The sequence below is a fragment of the Protopterus annectens genome, chromosome 2.part0, assembly GCF_019279795.1.
Source record: "Protopterus annectens isolate FY-2018-M chromosome 2.part0, PAN1.0, whole genome shotgun sequence".
Lineage (NCBI taxonomy): Eukaryota > Metazoa > Chordata > Ceratodontiformes > Protopteridae > Protopterus > Protopterus annectens.
In genome coordinates, this window is record NC_056728.1 from 523,559,187 (window position 1) to 523,576,268 (window position 17,082).

Below are 17,082 nucleotides of genomic sequence, written 5' to 3' on the forward strand. Positions count from 1 at the left end.
ACTGCCTAGAAAAGATCTCACGGATGTTCCCTTGGATGATGCCTAGGTAACATATTATGTGGACAGCTCGTGTAGAAGGGGTCCTACAGGACAGAATCTAGTAGGGTATGCAGTAGTCTCTGATACTGAGATTTTAGAAGCAAAGTCTTTACCACACAACTTATCTGCATAAGCAGCAGAACTGATTGCTTTAACAAGGACATGTACCTTGGCAAAAGATAAACGAGTGAACATTTTTACTGACAGCCAGTATGCTTTTTCTACTGTACATGTTTTTGCGAGCAGTGGAAAAATAGAGGAATGATAACATCTACTGGTAAACCAATTAATCATGCGCAATTTATTTTACATTTATTAAAATCTATTCAGTTACCTCAGAAAGTAGCTATTTGTAAATGCGTAGCTCATACCAAACAACAGGATAGGATTTCAAAAGGTAATGCGAGAGCTGATACAGCTGCAAAGCAAGCAGCTTCAGCTTCAGAAGTATTTATTTTGCATGAGGAATTACAACCATCTGAGATTTTAGATTTAGAAATGTTAAAAACAATGCAGACACTTACTACAAATGTAGAAAAACAAAAATGGATAAAACGAGGAGCAATTCTTGAGAAAGGGCTGTACATCTCCAAAGAAAGAAAACCAATTTTACCATCTAACTTGTTTAGATATGCAGCTTTGTTGAGCCATGGGCAGTGCCATGTCTCAACAGGGGGGATGGTACAGTTAGTGAATCGAGTGTTTACAACGTATGGATTTACAAACTACACAAAAAATTTTTGTGCAGCATGCCATGTTTGTAACAGGCATCATGCACAGGGGGCACTGAAGCCTAAGCAAGGGAGTTTCCCTACACCACCATATCCATTCCATACTATCTGTATGGATTTTATAGAACTAAACAAATGAAATAAAAAAGTACTGTCTTGTCATTATAGATATGTTTTCTAAATGGGTGGAAGCTTTTCCGACTAAAAATCCAAATGCAGCTACTGTTGCAAAAATCCTCGTTAAAGAAATTATTCCTAGATTTGGCATACCGAAAAAGATCTGTAGTGACAATGGCACACACTTTGCAAATCAAACCATACAACAATTGAGCCATTATTTTGGAATTTCTTTGAAATACCATTGTGCATACCACCCCCAATCTGCAGGATTAGTAGAGAGGCATAATGGAGTTCTGAAAAATAAGCTTAGGAAATTGATTAGTGAGACACAAAAGAACTGGGTGCACTGTCTGCCTCTGGCACTGTTGAGTATGAGAACTGTTCCAAATGTAAAAGGATTAACTCCTTTTGAAATACTGTTTGGGAGGGCATATTATACACCTCAGTGGAAACCTCTCATGCCTGCAGCCAGGAGGCTGACAGTTCACTTGCAGAGTATATGAGGCGATTCTTGAATAACAAACTTCTGCAGTTAAATTCTGTTTCAGATAAAAAACAAGCCAGACCATCGGAAGCAGCAGTAGCCCCAGACACGTGGGTCTGGGTGAAGGTCGTGAAGAAAAGAAATTGGAGTTCTCCAAAGTGGGAAGGATCATACCAAGTGCTACTGTCAACACCCACTGCAGTCAAGATTGCAGAGCGAGCATCCTGGATTCATCTGACAAACTGTAAATTGGTTAAGAACTTTGAACTGGACAAAAACCTTGTTACTGTTATACCACGAGAACAAAATGACTAGGTATAGAGTAAATAGGGATGCAGAACAACCTCAGAAAAATTGCATGATCATCCTGTTGGCTATACTGATAATAATGATTTTTTTCAGCCACACAAATTGAACTGAACAAACGTGATGCATTACTCGTAGACTGGCATCCAAACTTTAACACTTACCAAGCAATTAAATATGTGTATGCTGAGACTTTTAATGTTTCAAACTGCTGGATTTGCACGGCTATACCAACAGCATACGGGGGATTATTAATGACTGCTGTCTCTCTAGGGGTCAATGAGACCTGGGAAAACTTGATTTTTGATACTACACCTGTGAAATCACAAGACAAAATAGCATTGTACCTACCTGTTACACAAAAAGGGATTGTATGTTTTTATAAAAATGACACTATTCAGGTGGGTTGGAGCAATTGCAATGTGACTGTTTCTTATAAATGTTATATTAAGGCTAATAAGGCAGAAACTATCTGTGATGCAAACTATGACTCATATCTTGAGAAAATGAAAAAGACTGTTAGTGAAATACAACATAATCCTGTTCTTTTTAAGCAACTTTCTATTATTGACAAGAAAATGTTTCATGCAGGGCGAGCATATATCAATACTAAAGTAGAGAATTGTTATTTTGTTTGTGGGAAAAAAGCATACAAATGGCTACCTGAGAATTGGTCCGGCAGTTGTTTTTTGGGTTACCTGGTTCCGGCCATACGACACACTGCAGCCTTGCCTCAGGGAAAAATTTGAAACATCAGAGAGGTCAGCAGTAAACCTAGAAGTCCAATCAAGAGACCCAAGAATCCAGTGGGACGAATTGAAGCAGGGTGGAGAAACCATAACTCCATGAAAAACAAAGATAAACTGAGACATATGGACTTGAGTGACACTATTATATCATGGGCAGGCATAGCCCCTGCATATGGTGCAGTGAAATCGATTTGGGAGTTGAGAAAACTGTCCAAACTTCTCAAAGTTATGAGCAATGCAACTTTTTCTGCTCTCGAATTAGTGACTGATGAACTAAATGCTATGAGAACTGTGATGCTTCAAAACCGCATGGCTCTTGACTTCACCCTAGCGGCGAGAGGTGGTACATGTGCTTTAATCAAAGAAGAATGCTGTTCACATATTCCTGACAACCAGCACAAGATAAACGACCATCTTGAGGTGATCCAGCAAGTGTCGACCATGACCAAACCAGGCCCAAACCCTCTGACGGACTTTTTCTAGAATTTGTTTGGGGAGTGGGGTTTCATCCTAATGAACATCCTGATTGCCATTTGTGTGGGGTTACTCCTATTAGGAGCATGCATTTGTTGTGGTATTGACTGCATGAAAAAGTTAATCAAAGATTTTATAGACATATCAGTTTCTGAGACTTTGTATCAAAGTATTGAAATTGAAGAGTTGTTGAAAACTGAAATGTTTTCATAAGTCTAAACTAAATGACTCTCTTAACTGCAAATCCAGAATGGAAGAGGTTATGAGAAGAAGCAAACTGTTTATGCTTTTGAATATAGAATAAAAAGTATTAACATGGGGGAAATGTCAGAAAAATATTCATTTTTATATATGTCTAATGCTTATTAGGAGCTAAAAGGGTTAACACGTTTTCATTCTATTTTATGTACAAGCTTAATTCTGTATGAAATTATAAGAGGATTTTTCAAACCACAGTATGCTTTCTGAAACTGCAAGATGCACCCTGACCTAGTATTTGCTAGCACAGCAAAATTCATGTTTATGCCTTTTGGAAATGTACTGAGAAGCAGGTAATTATCTGCTCGGTCAGGAAAAAGTATGAATAGTGTATGAATAGAACAATACTGGTTTCTTTAACATGATTGAATATAAACAATCAGCTCTGTTTGTCTTATGAGAACATGCACAGCTGTGGAAAAGAAAAGATACATGAAACAAAAGACTGCTTGAAGAATCTGTACTTGCTTTGTGCTCGAATTAGCTATAGTACCTTGAATAGTAACATAACATAGTGGGAAGTTGTATCTAACCGGTGGTCACCAAGGCCACATTGTTTTTCTTAGGAAGTTTTTCATAAAATTGATAATTCAAGCAGAAAAGCATGGATAAACAGCTGCTATGTAATGATGATGTTAAAACTTGTGATCTGTTACATCATTTTGGTAGGCAATGTCTTATTAGAAAATGTATAAAAATGTCTGTACTTCCTGATTCTAGTTAGACCAACTCTGTATTAGCACGTTTTTGTCTCCTTGCTGCAAGATTAAAGTGCCTTAACCTGAACCTACCATGTATTGATCATTTTTAAAGTTTATTTTTCCTATGACAAGAAGGATCTCCTTAGCCGATGGGAGGATGAGTTTAGAACTGATAACATCCTTCAGTTGTGTAAGTATACTGATCCATCTGCATTAAATTACATAGAGTACAGTACCCAGCCAAAACTGCTATTCAAAATGTTTTCATGTCTCCTTTTCTATTCTTCTGTGTTTTACTGCTGTTGAAGACATTACAGTGAACTGTGAGGTGCACCAAAAGAGGTTCACTCACCTCAGATATCACTTGGGTACATATGCATCTTGTCTTTCTGTAAGCATAATAACTATTGTAATTGTATGCAATATGGCAATACTGTAATAAATAGTTGTATTAAGGATATCATTACAGTGCATCTGATTAATGGTATAACAGATTAAGACCTTCTCATCACACCTGGATGTGGCAATGATGTATAGATTAGACAATCATAGCTGTTCATCTTCTGAAATTATGCAGTCATGTGAAAGGTCATAGATGTAATTCTCATTCTCTTTTTGTCTCAACCCACCCATCTCAGTTTTATTGGGGGGGGTTATTTTATATGACTTAAAATATTCTGTTGTCATAAATTTCTGCTTACAAAAACTGGCATGCTGCACAAAGAGGTAGACCGACCACTGGGGATCAGCCAGCCATCCTTCCACAGATTGCAGTACCAACAGTAAGTGTTTTAGGGTCCCAAGCTGTCAGTGCTGCCTCCACAACTCCTGCCCTACCTGCCCCATCTGCATCTGTTAGCTCTGCCCCAGAAGCAGGTGTACTGTTACCCTCCTAGAATAGTATTGGTGGGCATGGTGATTTTTTCATCTGCCAAGAGCTGACAGGGTTGGTGGAAGGTATAAAGGAAAGAGGCCTCGGTGTTCAAATTGGACATGTAAAAAGTGTGCTTTGTCACATTGTCAAGACGATGCCATGTTGAGCACTAACATTGGAAGCTGAGACAGAAGATAGTGATGACAGTTCTGAGGGTGAGGACTAGATTCTTACAGTTTGCAGACTTGACATGGGTATGACTCTGATGTCTCCTACCTATCCCCATTCACCAATCATGGTATCCCTCAACCTTTTATGTCCATCACCATCCTTGTCTGTATTGTTTGTCCAGCATATCTTTGCCTGCTCCCTCACCTAACATTCTTACTTGGCTCTCACATTCCTAAGCCCCTTCCCCAAAATTCCTCTTTCCTTGAAAGAAAAAAAAGAAGTAAAAAACATGCATCTGTCCCTCAAAAAATAATGACCCATACATAGCTCTCCAGTTCACCTATGTGTCGTCTTGGCATATGTGATTTGGTACAATTGCCTGTACAACATTATTCTGTTGTTGTCACCTACCCTTGGTGTGGTGACAGTCCAAATTCAGAAAATTGTGGCTACACTTCTACATTTGTGTTGTGAAGAAATGTATAACTATGGTTTTCTCCCACTACCTTCCAAAAATTCCTCTGTTCTTTCTCCTTTGCCCTTCTCTATGTCCTACACCCCCATTTCACCACTTTCCTGTCTACCCCATTTTCACACAATTAATCTGGCCAAAAAATAGAATCACACACAACACACATTACTTGAAATGCCCCATAAGAAAGGCTTCACTTAATTTCCCTCAGCATTTTCATGGACGTTGGCATCACGCATAAATGACAACTGACGGTGATTGTCTGTTCATGTCCTATTGCAAAACCTGGTCAGTTGTTGCCATCCCACACAGTAGTCTGGTTATCCTCATGCAAAGGTGCCTAAACATGCTGCACTACTGGAATACAGAGTAAAGGCCGACTACAGGAAATCATTGGCTACCATTAGTGTAACAGTTGTTGACTATTGGATGCAGTCAAGTGCAACATCCTCTGTGGACTGTTGTCATAAATCAGTTGTCTGAAGATTCACTTTTCACCATAGCATCAAGGGTTTGATTTCAGATGGAAGTCACATTATTTCTTAATGTGATGTTGTACTTCTATGATATGCCTAATGACACATATCTTACTTGTTATCAAGTAAAACATTTGCTAACGCATCCATGCCCATAAGGAAGATTTAGTAAACACCCTCAATCTACTCATGTCTACATCAAGGTTTGCCTCTCCTACAGCTTCTTGATCCCCAGAGCCATGAGTTACAAATACAGACATGACAGATGACTACTGAGGACACACCATAAAGATTTGCATTAATGACCCCACCCTTTCATAGGAGTCTGTACATCTGTCTCTGTCTTCACCCCTTCTCTCTCTCCTCCCTTTGTACTGTTGAGTATTCATTAGTCTGATGGATGTACATGTCATGTTTTGGCATTATCAGACCTCCATTACTTTGCAGAAAAATAAAAGCTACATCTTTCATTGGCAGAATCCATTATAATTACTCCACAATTTAGCCAGGCAACATATTTAAAATAGTCATTCCTAGGTATACTTGAAGTGATAATAAAAAGTTACTATAATAATCACATTCTGACACACTGTATAAAATGCTCTGCTTGCTGGATTCAAACTCTGCTTTTTAATTTTGTTCATAGAGTTTTCACCTTGTGCTGCCATATAGCAAGCTAGGGTGAGAGCTGGATTTTCTCTACTAAGTACTGTCCAGAGTGCTGACAGACATGCATTACTGCTACGCCTGTTTGGGCGTTCCTTCAGCAGACAACACTGTTCACTCACAGCCTAAAGTCACACAAATAAGGAAGTGAAGCAAAACACCTCATTTTTGAATTGAGCTTTGCAGCTAACATGGAAAGGTATAAAACAACATGTGGAGCACCACTGAACACCACTAAACGCTGGCACTTCACAGTCCCATTTCAACAAATCAAAATAGAACTATGCATGTGCTAACACTTTGCAAACATCTGCACAATTACATTTCTCAGCATGGCACTTTAGGAGGAGATTTGGAACATAACTAAGTATTACCACTGGATTATAATACTTCATTACTTGGAAGTTGCTTAATGTACTTATGTGAATTTGAGTGAAGTGTGTTGTTAACTGTGCACTTCATTCTGGACAGTTTGGTCTGCACTGGAATACATACTCAAATGATATACAACCACATACATCCTTGAAGCAGATATAATCATTTTTCTCTCTACTGCATTGCAGCATTAAATATTGCTTGTTATTGATAGTCCACATTGCCCATGTATGAGCTAATATTGCTACCATTCATTAAGGTTTAAATACCATTATCATAACCTGATGATCCATGAATGATTCATTGTCCATCCTGTGTTTTACAAGTGTGTGTGTCTCATATACACAAGAAAGGTTGGTATATGTGACTCTCAGTTCTGCAGTATACATCAATGACACCATAGCTGACTTAAGTCAGCAGTAAGTATGTATGTATTATTGATCATAAGATTGCAATTAGTCCATCATATCAACAAATATGGACTTACACAAAACATTCAACATCACAATATCTTCTCTGACACAGACTAACGGACGATACCATGCCCAACATGATGACATCAGTATATCCACCTCTAGTAGAAGTGGGAGGAGAACAGGAGGGTTTGGCCATGAATGCAGGGGCGGTACGAATACAAATGGAGGAAGGAATTTCACACTCTGAGAAATCAGCTATACCAAAGACGATGGATGTTAGGAGAAAAGTCAAGGAAGCAGGACAATCATTGGGTACCTCATCTGTATTAATAAGCAATAATCCAGGAGAAGTGACTGTTTTTTGTCCTTTTCCATTACCGATATGACAAGTAGAACGACCAAATTGGTCGTCTCAGAACAGGATGAAGAAAAGGAAGAATTCGGAAGAGAGGCACGAATTTCAAAAGAAAATACTTCGACCGATACAACGGACTTAATAGTTAACATTTCCAGTTATGATTTGACTGAAAATGAAAGATCCTTGTTAAATAAGGGTCTTTCTTTTATTCCTTCAAGAAATACTGATGTAACTGATAGTATGATTGATAGTAAAATGTTTACAAGAAATATAGCTTTGAAAATGTTGTTTGGGAATGATGCTAGATGTGAAAATGTGAATATTTTTAAGAAGCCTTCTGTCTTTATACCACAAATGCACCCAATGCTTGAAGCATTTGAAAAGGCCTGTGAGAGGCATTTGATACAATTTTCTTTAAGTCATAATAAACCAGATTTTTACAATTTAAGTCGTGAAGAGAATGAAGCCATTAAAAGACTGCAGATTGTCATTAGGCAGGCTGACAAGGGTGGGGCGATAGTTGCTTTAAATCATGATATGTATACTAGTAAGATGAATGAAATATTAGATGATAGAGAAACATACCAAAATCTAAATGGAGTGTTGCTAGATAAGACTATTAAAAATGTACAAGCTGAATTATATGACTTGCTTTTGTGCAATGTGATAGATAATGATTTATATACATTTTTTTTAGTAGAAAGACCTGTAATTCCTGTTTTCAGAGGGCTACCAAAAATACATAAAGTTTTGATGGATCCTCCGATGATACCTATTGTCTCAGGTAATGGTTGGCTCACAGAGCCTTTATCGATCTATTTAGAAAAACAATTCAGACCAATAGTTGATAATATACAATCAGTAATAAAGGACACAAAACAATTTCTAGAGAGTTATGCAAGTTATGTTTTTTCAACAGAAGATGCTAATAGTGATCTATTTGTAACTTTAGATGTGGTATCCCTGTTTACATCAATACCGAATACAGTAGGAATGGAATATGTGAAACTGATGTTAATTGATAAAGGGGTATCTAGGGACCACATTATGAGGTGTATGCTATTACTAGATATAGTATTGAGTAATAATGTATTTATGTATGACAACAAATACTATTTGCAAAAGAAAGGGGTCGACATGGGGACTCCTTGCGCAAATTCATATGCAAATTTAGTATTGGCATACTGGGAAGCTACTTATGTCATGGGTGATGCACTGTCAAATAGATACATTAGATACTATGGCGTTTTGTAGATGACATTTTTCTGATTTGGAGTGGCTCTAAACAACAGTTAGAGGATTTTGTCACCTATATAAATGGGACAACAGATTTTTTTAAGATATGAATGTAAGAGCTCATCACGACAGATAGAATTTTTGGATGTAAAGTTAATTAGGGAGGATAGTGTTGTGAGAACAGACATGTATAGGAAACCCTGTTGGAGAAACAATTTGCTACATCATAGCAGTATGCACCCAGGGCATATATATCAAAATATTGTTGAAAGCCAAGCATTGAGGGTGTCTAGGTTAACTAGTCAAGATGATAGTTATCAAAATCAACAAAAGGCATTAACAGACACCTTTATGGAAAGGGGATATTCTAAGAAAAAAATAGATGGTATATTTAAAGAAAGTACTTCATATAGGGAAGGTAAAGATAAACCACGTTTTCATAGAACAAGGACAAATAGTGGAAATAATAATGAGTTGCATAGAGTAGAACAAAGTGCTAAGAAAAATAGAATAATAATTCCATTCACAAATAGGAATTTAAAAATTAAGGAAATAATAAATAAAAACTGGGGATTGTTAATGGTGAATGATGAGATAACTGAATTAGTGGGAACTGAACCTAATTTTCCATACAAGAATATGAAGTCTTTGAAAAGGTTGCTCTGCTATGAAGAAAATGTGGGAGAAGGACCACATATACACAGAAAAGGAACATTTTCATGTAGGAATTGCAATCAGTGCATATATATGGTCAATGAAAATAAATTTATACATCCTGATACAGGAGGACAGTACTTTTTCCATTACTATGCTGACTGCAGATCTAGAGATCTTATATATTTAGCTCAATGTCAAACATGTAGGTCCTTCTATGTAAGAAAGAGAAATAGGACACTTAGGGAACATGTTAGGGAGCATGTATATGCCATCAACAAAGAAGATGAGGGGAATGCTTTGGCTAGGCATGTCTTGGAATATGGGACTACACATAAATTTAAATTTAGAGTCTTAGAATTAGTTATAAAAACAGGTAGACTAGGTGACATTAAGGTTTATACAGAAGAAATAGAAAATAAATGGATAATGAGGCTGCAAGTGCATAGAGCCCATGGTTTGAAAGACAAGGTGTCACTCAAACCTTTTTAGTGAAGCGTCCATATGTACATTAGAAAAGATTTGCTGAAATGCATAGTTATAATACTAAATAGTTAACATTAATATAAATTCGCGAAAGTATATGTATATGCATTCATATTTCTAGAAACGTGAGATGACATTTTTTATATGTAATTATTTAATGTATTTATGTAAATGTCATATACGTTTGTATATGTTTGCAAATGTTTTCTGATCGTATTGATGTGAGCGAAGTAATTAATATTGTGTTTTTGCATGTTATTTTGAAACAAGTTTTAGAAATAGATGTATGCATTTTTAAAAGGATTAATTATTTTTATGTCATAATGACATTTATTAAGTGATTGGATGAATGAATTTTTTAAAAAAGTTATATAAGGGTTTGGGTGATATGAACAGTTATACTTTGGAAGTCTGATGAAATGTTTGATGGAACGTGAAAGCGCTCACTGTTGGATCCTGTATACATTTTTCGTTTTGGATTAAACTGTTTTAAAAAGTAGTTGTGGTAAGTCTCCTCTGTTGTTGTTTTGCTGTCTTGAATTTTGTTCTGAAGAGGCACCTTGCTCAGGACTGACTGGCTGCTGTTTCTGATAGATAACTGTTCACTCACAGCCTAAAGTCACACAAATAAGGAAAGGAAGCAAAACACCTAATTTTTGAATTGAGCTTTGGAGCTAACATGGAAAGGTATAATACAACATGTGAGCACCACTGAACACCACTACACACTGGCACTTCACAGTCCCATTTCAACACATCAAAGTAGAACTGTGCATGTGCTAACACTTTGAAAACATCTGCACAATTACATTTCTCAGCATGGCACTTCAGGGAAAGATTTGGAACATAAATAAGTATTACTACTGGATTATAATACTTCATTACATGGAAGTTGCTTAAGCTTAATGTACTTATGTGAATTTGAGTGAAGTGTGTTGTTAACTGTGCACTTCATTCTGGACAGTTTGGTCTGCACTGGAATACATACTCAAATGATATACAACCACATACATCCTTGAAGCAGATATAATCATTTTCTCACTCCTGCATTGCAGCATTAAATATTGCTTGCTATTGATAGTCCACATTGCCCATGTATGAGCTAATATTGCTACCATTCATTAAGGTTTAAATACCATCATCATAACCTGATGATCCATGAATGATTCATTGTCCATCCTGTGTTTCAGAAGTGTGTTTGTCTCATATACACAAGAAAGGTTGGTATATGTGACTCTCAGTTCTGCAGTATACATCAATGACACCATAGCTGACTTAAGTCAGCAGTAAGTATGTATGTATTATTGATCATAAGATTGCAATTAGTCCATCATATCAACAAATATGGACTTGCACAAAACATTCAACATCATAATATCTTCTCTGACACAGACTAGAAAGCTAGTACTATCTACATTGCACAGTCACAGTGTAAAAGTTAGACATCTGCAGTGGCATTTGCATTAAGTACTGTGTCCACTAGATTGTGTAGCTACATAGGTAGGGGGTTCTAATCTCTCAGAAGTCAGCTTCCATGTTTTTGTCTGTGTGTATGGAGTTGAGTACATATGATCTTAAGTACTGATAGCCTCATTAAACCAGTAGTTGGGAATTAACTTTAGACTTCAGGGTAAGTCCACATCAGTGTTGGATCCTTCTTCTAATATAATCTTTTTCTGCAACACAATGCTAATGTCATCCTCTATAAAGTGCACTCACACAGCATTAAAGTCGGATTTCTGCAGTGGAGTTTGCTTTAAGTATTGTGTGCTCTAGATTGCATTGCTAGATAAGTAGGGGGTTCTAATCTTATGGAAATTAACTTGTGCATCTATGGAGTTATGCAAGTATGACAGTAGCTACTGCTGGTCTCAGTAAAAGAGTAACCAGGAATAATTTTTTTACACTAGTACACATCAATTTCAATCCTAGCATCATCTTCTCTGCAACACCACAATGATGTCATCCTTTGGAAAGTGTATTCTGCACTATAAAAGTAAGACTTCTGCAATTATGCTTGCATTAAGTGCTGTGTCCTCTAGATAGGTAGGGATTTCTACTCTCATGGCAGTCAACTTGTGTGTGTGTATGGAGTTGTCTATATATGACAACAACAACTGCTGGCCTCAGTAAAATATAAGTTGGAGTACATTTTACACTGCAGGGTGAGTACACATCAATGTCAGACCCTTCTCCAAACATCATCTTCTCAGCATCACATCTCTAATATCATCCTCTGTAAAGTGCACTCTCACACTATTGAATTCAAACTTCTGCAGTGTCACTTGCATTATATAGTGTGTATTGTAGATTGCATAGCTGGATAGATATGGAGTTCTACTCCCACAGCAATCAATTTATGTGTATGATGGTGAGGCCATTGCATCACTGAAGGTTTAATTCAACAGCTGTGTTCATGTGACTCCCAGTCATGAGAAACATTTGCATGGTCAGACCAATCCCACATTCACTTTTCACTATGTCCACAAATGCATACTGTCTGCAACACACACTGATGAGGTCAGCATTTCAATACTGCATTTTCACATCACTAAAGTCAAAATTTTCCTGTGGCCCATGCATATAATATACTTGTGTATAGATTGTGTCAGTTGATAGGTAGGGAGTTTTAATACAGCAATAAGCATCTACTGATTTTTTTTTGTGTGTGTGTGTGTGTGTGTGTGTGTCAGTTGATAGGTAGGGAGTTTTAATATAGCAATAAGCATCTCCTGATATTGTGTGTGTGTGTGTGTGTGTGTGTGTGTGTGTGTGTGTGTGTGTGTGTGTGTGTGTGTGCATGTGTGCGTGTGTGTGTGTGTGTGTGTGTGTGTGTGTGTGTGTGTGTGTGTGTGTATGTGTGTACATACATGGATGCATGAGTATATTACAGCTCTTAGAATTAACAACATTTAGAATTCCACATGGCTGTAGGAGTCATTTTTTGCACACACATCTCCTTTTCATGACACAGCTGATGTCATCCTTTCAAAGATGCTGTGTGGCTCACATGAAATCAGACTTCTCCTGTGGTGCACGAATATAATATACTTGTGTGTAGATTCTGTCAGATGATTGATAAGGAGTTTGAATAAAGAAATTACTGTCATTCGTGATTGTGTGTCTTCCTCTAACTGTGCAGAACATGCTGCACATACATATATGAAGTATATCTCTACAGTGTGCTTGTGCTAAACAATCACTTTTTAGTGGAAACATGAATGTAATTCACAATGGTGATGCCACCCATTGAAATGTGCAGTGTCACAGACATCAAATAAATCTGTAGTTGCGCTTGTGTTTCAGCAAATCTTCATAAGACTATGATGTTAGCCATAGTGCTCAAATCCTGACATCACTGCTTATGGTCATTGTACATGTTGTTAAAAGGGTTGTCACCCAGATGTGCTATATTCATGTGTAGGTTTTGTTTCCTGTTACAAGTGTTGCTTATACAGTTCCTTTGGAAAGGCTGCATTGAAGACCGATGCTGTCATTTGACTAGATTGTCATTCCACCACAGTTGTAGTGAAACACCTCTTCAGGGATGAGGAAATGAGAAAATGTAATGTATGTTGTTACCTAAGTAAGGAATACTTTCCAATACAGGATTACATCCACACTGGACATAATTGTTTTTCTACTATCACAGTGACAACAGCAGGAGACTACAGGTGTGTTTGGGTATACCTAACATCAGGAAATGTCTGACATACAGCAAGATTCATTCTGAGTTATTATAGGGGCACACACATATTCCCTGATTTATACACATGATGTAATGTTTTCACATAACCACACATATGGCAATTGATGATGCAGTAATACTACGGCACATCCTCCACACATATGGCAATTGACGATGCAATAATACTACAGCACATCCATTGAACATACTATGGTACTGATTTTCTCAATGTTTAGGCAAGTGCTCCAAACTTGCATTGAGTGACTGTAAGCATTTGTGTCCTTATCTGTTCTGCAAGAAAGACATCCCCCCAATTATACTTTGTACGTATACAGTGGCAGAGGCCCGCTTCATTAATTTTACATGATAACAGTTATGGGAAAATCTAGTACATCTGATTGAATGACATCCCATAAGTGGACTTCAACAGCTGGGATAACATTCCCACTGTGGCGAATCTGATTAATGATCATATTGTTATCGGAAGGGGCTGTATAGCTTGATGTTAAATTCTAGCATAAGGTTTAATGTTCTGTGAACTAATGCCACAAAAGTACCATTATATCATATCAGTCATGTCCCTTGATATAGTGCACAAACACATGTGAACATTGATTTGGATTTCATGGCAGTAGACATTTATTCTGCCAGTGTCATGGTGAGAATGCTACTTTGGCACATGTGATGAGTCCAGTGGTGTACACGAGTGAGCTCCAGTTCTTGATTGGCATGTGTACAGACAGACATACAGAGAAACCTTCCTTGACCATGGAATATTGATATAGGACTGATCACAGTTGTGTGCACGTGAGCATACTCAATTGCCATCCATCTGACGTACTGACATGACATTCATTATCAGGGATACTTTTCTTAATTAACACATTCATTTCATTTGTTTCTGACAATACCCATTAGTACCCTCTGTAGCACATGCCAACAATACACAGCTCTGGGGAATACATAACATCATTGTGTGGTGTTTGCATCTGTTCTTATCTGTCTGTACAATAACTGTGTCAGACTGGAGTGCCTTATGCAAGGGTATTACATATGTCACACTCTGCTCCCACATTTGTAACACCACACACATCAATGTATGAGATACATAACCATTAGAATACGGAAGTGCATAATTCCCTTCAAGGATGACCCTCCTCATCCATCTGCTAGATCTATTTCTATGGTGTATATACATGTGTTAAGTCTATTTGTGTGGTGTACCCAGTTAGTTCACAGTTCAATGTTAACAATGATGGGATGGGTTCAATTCTTGCAAAAGAAGATTGTGACATCTCAGGTATCACTATTTACCAACATGCTATATTGACAGAAAGCACACTCTGCATATATCCCGCAATGTACATAGTGCCCTTGTGAACTGTCATCTCAGCTGAGCATGACATTCATATGTCATGTCATTCCCCTCTCAAACAATGTTAATATATAGTTTTGATTTCATAATTTTAGACAAAATATTTGATTTTGATATTTATATAGGTATTTATTAAATGATAATAATGAATAAAGACTGTGTTTAGTATATAAATACATATAATATAATCGGGCATAATTTAATAACTAATGCATATTCTGTTATATTATGAATTTATTTATGAATGCCTCTATTTATATTAGTTTCTAGATTTATTTATAATGTGTAATCAGTTGATTTATTTATATATTATTTCTAATACTTACAAATATATAATGTTTTTAACATGAGATGATTTCCGTAAGCTTTTTTAGTGTATTGACATTTTTTTGTTAATATCTCTTTAAGATGGATTTTTGGTGCCAACTTTGGATATTTAAATGTTGGTACTTTGAGGGATAACTGTTTGTCTGATGAAGGGTTGGTTGTAACCCGAAAGTGCTTACAAGAAGCTTCTGTTTAATTTTTATGGTGAAATAAAGTTTTTAAAGGCATCATATTATCATGGTGATACTTGGCTATACTACGTTTGGGGTTGTATGTGATACTAAATATTGCATTTGCCGTGCTGGTATCTGGCTACATTGCTATTAACGTACTGACAAAAAAACAAAACTAGTGAAAACAAAAAAAGAGAGCGGATTTGTAGAACTAAACTCCTTTATTGCTATTAAGCTTGGCGTTGAAGGTGATATTAAATATCGTATTTGCCGTGCTGGTGTCTTAACATACAATTGTATAACATCGTATTTGCTGTGGTGGTGACTGGAAGTTTTGTTATGGAAAGATTTTACAGCACTCAACTACCAGGATTTGCCTGCTGTGTGAAGCTTATGGTGTAACTACTGGCTATGGACATTCCTTTATTTTTTTATTGGTAAGGCTGTAAATTAATTCAGTACAATTTTCCTAAATATCCTATATAGCCTTGCACCTCCTAGAAGGAACGAACAGAATAAAAACAAATAATGCAATTTAGCTATCCAAAAGCATAGAATGTTAATGCAGGATAGAGAAAAAGCATAGAAAGAATAGTAAAAATATAAAACACAACAATATCTTAAACTTCAAAATGCTTTGCAATTGTACTAAGAAAATAAATGAAGATAAAAAGCTATACTTTAATAACATTCAGAATAATAGTAAACACGACCTTAAAAAATCTGAACAGTCATTAAAAAATCTTGCATCCCAGCCATAATTCAACACTAAGCCCTCTTCCAGTAATTCATTAATCAAAACCACAATTGAACTCTTACTTCATAGATAGTATATCATCTCTAATCAGAATTCCCCTACATCTAAACCTAACCCTGCCCAACAGCCACTTTTCACCATATCTGCATTCACTTTCAAACCTGTACCTATCCTATATAAAACTGTACTTAAACAAACTAAAACCATGTTCTACTTCATCTAATGATCTTCCAAGTGAGTACCTTAAAACAGCAGCCAATAGCATTGTCAACCCTGTCTCCATCCATATAAATAGGGCCCACAGTTTTCCGCGGAAAATTTTGTCAAATTCCGCGGAGTCATTTGTAAAATTCCACGGCTCACCATGGCAAAATAAACAAAGTTCCGTGACATTTACAGTTGTCAATCATTGTGTTATTTTTAAGCAAAGTTACCACCTCAGGAGTAGGCCTATATTTCCTTTCATCTGTTATTAACTTATTATTTATTATAAACACAGTTAAGAGAATGTGATACTAATAGTTAGGAATGAAAATGAAATGAAATGAAAAATGATTATTAAACAAATGTTATAATGTAGGCCTGCAACATCACAAAAAAATATTCTAATGAAAACAAAAACTTAGTTATTAATTATTTATTATCATCAATCAGACAATCAGTGAGTCAGTTGGCTGAGTTGTTGTAGAAAACCGAACAGCAGGTCCGTCCATCCA